At 43.4% G+C, this 6,000-nt stretch overlaps 1 long non-coding RNA gene across 2 annotated transcripts in view; it reads right to left on the bottom strand.

Moving 5' to 3' along the window:
- Positions 1–227: 227 nt before the first annotated feature.
- LOC142502248 (uncharacterized) overlaps positions 228–6,000 on the bottom strand; it is an 82,815-nt gene continuing 77,042 nt past the window's right edge. For both annotated transcript variants that reach the window (XR_012803691.1, XR_012803692.1), the window contains exon 3: positions 228–368. This is a non-coding gene — a long non-coding RNA (uncharacterized LOC142502248). The remainder of the gene's footprint in view (positions 369–6,000) is intronic.

Below are 6,000 nucleotides of genomic sequence, written 5' to 3'. Positions count from 1 at the left end.
AGCTCCTCGGGGCAGGGACTCCTCTTCTTTAATGTTACTTTAATGTCTAAAGCACTTATTCCCATGATCTGTTATTTATATTATCTGTTATTTATTTGATTACCACATGTATTACTACTGTGAAGCGCTATGAACATTAATGACGCTATATGAATAAAGACATACAATACACACACATGGCACTCATCTGCTGTAAGAACATATATTTTTTATTTTTTCATGGACAGATGAAACACAGCAACAATTCAACTGGTCATGTTACCCAGCGTCTCCCATGGACACTTCACTTCGATGGCACTGGACACTACATGGGTCAAGCATGTGGTAGGGACTGTGATGGGTCTCTGGAAGGTCCCGCGATGATCATCCTGTTGATAATCAGAGGTTACAGGACATCCATCCAATGAATCAGGGAAAATAACCCCTCTGCGCTAACCTCTCTCTGGTGAGTCTCTGGAAGGTCCCTGTTTAGAAGGAGGGCCTGACTTCTTAGTAGGAAACCTCTGCTTCCACCTCTACGTGGACCCAACCCAAAACTGTCCACACGTCTAGCTGGTAAATCATTGATGGATCCAGCCGCACACAGCTGCGGTAGTCCTACATGGTTAACGACTTTCTCTCTATCTCTGTTTAAATAAAAATTCTGCACAGGGCAGACAGCAGTAATCCAAGTACTAAAATAACTTAATAATAATAGTATGTTCTTGTATAGCGCTGCACGTTTTATGTAGCGCTTTACAGAGACATTTTGCAGGCACAGGTCCCTGCCCCATGGAGCTTACAATCTATATTTTTGGTGCCTGAGGCACAGGGAGATAAAGTGACTTGCCCAAGGTCACAAGGAACTGACACCGGGAATTGAACCAGGTTCCCCTGCTGCAATCTCAGTGCCAGCCAGTGTCTTTTCTCACTGAGCCACTCTTTCTCTCACTTTGCTCATCCTAAGGGTAACCCACAGACACACCTCATTCATGCTAGCAGCTATTCAACTTTTTACTGTTTAGGTGCATATTGCAGAACATTTACTTAAAATGCAGTTAAAAATATGCACAAGTAAGGTGTGTGGTCAACAAATATGTTTTCAAATAAAGGGTAGTGGATGCAGGGAGCTGTTTCACAGTGGAGAAGGTGGGGCAGATACAGTAAGTACGTAAAAAAAAAGCAGCAACTGAAAACTGCAGCTGTAACTGAACTCTCAGCCCCTCAAATCCCCCCGCCCCACCCCACCCCACCCCACCCCACCCCAAAATGTATCCCTATTCACAGCCCATTTCTAGAGGGTTCCAGAGAATGCCAGCAACCTCTAGCTCTTTCTGGGGGTCTCCTCGGTTACCAGGGCAACAGAGAGCTTTAGTTCTTAAATCATGTTCCCATAGCAACTACTCTAAGAAACGATTGAACCCCTTATATCCCAAATCTGTCCATCTTACAACTCTAACCATAGATAAAAGACCTTTCGGTTCATTATAATATTGTCTCCCTTCGATCCGCCAGCTTTACTTGCAGCGTTATTGTAAATTACATTTCCTTTTCAGTCAAGACTACTGCTAATAAATACAACTTTCTGTGCATCCCTGTGACATTTCCTCTAAGTCTCAACAATATGTTAATTTAATTAATAAATGCATTGTCATTTTAGTACAGGTGTGTAGCACAGATAAAATGCAAGGGCGACACACACACACATTATTTACATCCAGGGTGGGACCCCCTGTTCACGAGATACGTATCTCTATTACCCTGCAGACGCACTTACTAGTATTCCCTCCTACTGTCTCTGTACGTTCTCCCTACCTACCAATTAGATTGTAAGCTCCTCGGAGCAGGAACTCCTCTTCCTTAATGTTACTTTTACAGTATGTCTGAAGCACTTATTCCCATGATCTGTTATTTATATTATTTGTTATTAATATGATATGTATTACTACAGTGAAGCGCTATGTACATTAATGGCGCTATATAAATAAAGACATACAATACAATATAATTACGTGCTGCCGGGAGAAGGTCCACAGGTTTAAATGTACCGGTCACTTAGGCCAATAGGAAGCGGCAAGGGAAGATTGGCCCATGGGACATTTAAACCGCCATTATGATAGCCCCAACTAGCCCAAGTCAGAGCTGCTCCCGGCACCCCCTACGCAGGTAAGTAACTCGGGAAGCAGGGGGTCCCAGGAGCTGAAACTAATGTGGTTCATCTGCTGAGACCCCCTGCTTCTTACCTACTTAATAAAAGGAAAAGCAGGATTGCTGCTTTAATGACTATTTTGATAAATGACAGATGTTATTCTCTTTAAAAGGCTTGGAAATCAAATACACGAATTCAGAACAGATATCACCACATTTCCCATGGTGCATGGGAGACCTGGCAGTAAGACCGTGCGTAGTGACTTTTAATTCTGAGTTAATAGCTTTATAAACAGTGCAAAAGCCATTTGATTTTATTTCCCCACATCTTTGCATGTAATCCTCAAGAATTTGAAAACATTTCTAACCTATTTATACAAAGTTATTCATTAACTGAGGCACGTTCAACATTACTGAGGGTAGGGAGTTTGAATTACTGGTGAACTCAATTTAAGATTGTTTCTAATATTGAGTGCGATACCACTCCAAGAAAACCTGAGCACAAGGCTCATTTAGAGATGGATGAGTCGTCTCGCCTGCAGCTAAGGGTTGTCGTTCGAAGGTCGTTACCCAGAATCCTTAGAAGTTACTAGCTAGCTTCCCCCTGATGCTAAACTGGGGCACAACCAGTGCAAATGAACTGCATCAGATTTAAAAGTCATTTTGCTTTCAGCAGGGTTCCTATTATTTTAAAAAAACAAAAGAATCAGTAAAAAATAAAAATGAGCTGCTATTTTGTTTAGTGGACAGTAAGTTAGAGAATGTATGCCCAGCTGATTAATGAAAATTGATTTGTTCTTCACCACGAGTTTAATAATTGATGTAAGGGGCTCTCAACTCCAGTCCTGAAGACATCCTCCCCCTACCATCAACTGGTCAGGTTTTCAGGATATCCCAGCTTCAGCACAGGTGGCTCAGAGACTGAGCCACCTGTGCTGAAGCAAGGATTTCCTGAAAACCTGACCCGTTGGGAGGTAATGAGAACTGGAGTTGAGAGCCCCTGATTTTGAGGTGTATATTAATGAGGCAATTTTCTCTCATTTGACTAACATTTTGCACAGCGCAAACGCCCAAAATTCCCTGAAAATGAGAATACTGACATTAATAATCCAACTACGATAATAATTAAGCTCACCCTAAGAGTAACTCACAGACATGCGCATTTGATGCTTTTAGCTATTCATTGTTTAAGTGCATAATGTTGACATTTGACTTAAAATACCGTTAAAAAGATATACAAGTAAGGATTTCTGTGAATAATATCATTTTTCATAGAAAAAGTAGTTGGTGCCTGGAGCTGTTTCTCAGTGGAGGAGGTAGATACAGTAAGTACATCAAATGTTTATAAAGAAAAGTACAAACAATTTCTCCCAAGTACAGGTTTCCTCTGGGACAGAGGTACAAAGTAAAGCTCTACTCACACGTTCATCATGCAATTCTCCATTTAATGTGACAGCCAAGAACAGAGGAAAGACAACGTTTCAGGTCCCGTATGGAGCTTTCATCAGGTACCACTATTCTTGGCTGGTACATTAAATGGAGAATTGCATGATGAACTTGTGCGCAGAGCTCCACATTGTGTCTCTGTCCCAGAGGAGACCTGTACTATGAAGAATGTTTGTCTATGATGTGTTGGCTGCAATAACCGGATTCTCCTCGCCTGAAACCGTTTCCCCCGCACTCTGGGACTGTATTAAAAAAAGTACAATGAAGATAAGTATCATTGATTACATTCATGTAAAATATAGAACATCTCAGATGCTTTTAAATAACACACGACAAGCAAGGCCGGCGCCATGGTATTAAATACAGCGCTGAGCCAGGAAACTTAAATCCTGCATCCGGCCTGTGTGTGGCTTTGGTAGACGCTTCCGCAGGCGTGCAGAGGCGTGTGGAATTGCAGCCGACAGATTCATTTAATTTTTCGCGCTGAGGGAAGCGGAGGGCCGGTCACGTGACTGGCAAATGCCAATGGCACTCTGTGACGTCGGCACCGTGACGTGGCGCGCTAGCGCCGCCTCCCGCCCCACCTCACCTCCGCCTCACAAGCGCGCTCTCTGACACTAATGCTAGGACAAAAAAGCTCCTGCTTGAGCAGGAGAGCATGAGCGTCAGCGCGGCTAAGCGCTGTATTTTTTACCATGGCCCCGGCCTAACAAAGGCTGAAGACATAGGATGTATCTATATTGGGGTGGTGGGGGTTGCATTAAGCGTATTGCATGGGGATTGTGACGTGTTTTGCAGGGTGCCTGCAATTATTCAGGTCCACTCTGTCTGGATGATCCCATTTTGGAGCATATGATCAAGTTCTCTTCTATGGATTAAATGGCTTCACGGCAAACTGTATTGAATGAATCAAATATCCATTTATTACAAACTGGCAAAAACCATTGCCTTATTTGCATTAGTTGGTAAAATAATAGTGCATTAAGGGTGTGCATTTATGTGCAGAAATATGATACCTCGCCTTAGAATGAGTGGGCTGACGTGGTGATGGATGCTACGAAACTGAGTTGCCCGGGGTGGCAAGACACATGAATACATTATTGTTGAACCTTACTGCAGGGGTGGCCAACTCCAGTCCTCAAGGGCCAACAACAGGTCAGGTTTTTAGGATATCCCTGCTTCAGCACAGGTGGCTCAGTGTTTGACTGTGCCACTGATTGAGCCACCTCTGCTGAAGCAGGGATAGCCTTAAATCTTGATCTGTTAGTGGCCCTTGGGGATTGGAGTTGGCCTCCCCTGCCCTAATGGAACCGAAGCTATGATAGATAAGAAAGTCAATAATTTCACAGGAGTTAGCTAAGAAATATCCGACTAGCACCCTCTCTCTCCACCTTTAAGACCCATCTTAAAACACACCTCCTTATCGAAGCATATGTGTAGCTCGGTGGCTGATACTTTACACATCATACGTTGACCTTGACCCCTTTCAGACGCACTTACCTGAACGCCCTCCTACTGTCTCTGTACGTTCTTCCTACTTACCAATTAGATTGTAAGCTTTTCGGTGCAGGGACTCATTTTCCTAAATGTTACTTTTATATCTGAAGCACTTATTCCCATTATGTGTTATTTGTATTATTTTTTATATGTCATGTGTATTACTACTGTGAAGTGCTATGTACATTAATGGTGCTATATAAATAAAGACATACGTACATACATACGTACGTACATACATACATATGTAGCCCTCTTACCCCCACCCTAAGTGAGATTGAGGTGGATAGGTGTATCTGACTACTTATCAGTGTGGTGCTGTACCTGTTTGGCAACCAGGAGGGCTGAGCTTCCGCCACGGGGAACCTGGGGTATATACTTACACTCGGTGCAGCGCCTCCACTGATGAGGGATACCAACGTGGTGGGAGTGTGCCTTCACCAGAACAACCATACAGTAAATACACACAATGTGAATAAACATTATTTACTGAGCATGAACGATAACTTCAATGAAACTCTCTTTGCATAACATCAATACATCATATGAATAACATTGCATCACCCTGAATGCATACCATCCCCTCACCCACATGTCCATCATCACATCACCCTCAGTCCCTTTGATAATAATGTGCTTGGGCACTTATCCCTTGAGTGTCCACAACAATAAAGAGAATGTGAGGGATAGCGCTTCCCTGTGTTGGGGCCCGGTGGTGCACTTAATATATACTACCTCCCTGATCAGTCCTGATCGGGAAAATCCTTTGTAGTCAGCAACTCCGCAACTTGGTCCCACGCCGCGGTGCGCTGCTCCTTGCAGAAATGATTACACCCTCTGACTCCTCCAGGGAGGGATATCCAGCCGGAATGATCCTTTACCACAGTCTCTGCTATGGAGTCAGGCACTCTTCCAGCTACACGCTGTACT

This window comes from Ascaphus truei, chromosome 9 (genome assembly GCF_040206685.1).
Source record: "Ascaphus truei isolate aAscTru1 chromosome 9, aAscTru1.hap1, whole genome shotgun sequence".
Classification (NCBI taxonomy): Eukaryota; Metazoa; Chordata; class Amphibia; order Anura; family Ascaphidae; genus Ascaphus; species Ascaphus truei.
Note: the sequence above shows the minus strand (reverse complement) of the source record. Positions and strands in the feature narration are given on the sequence as shown.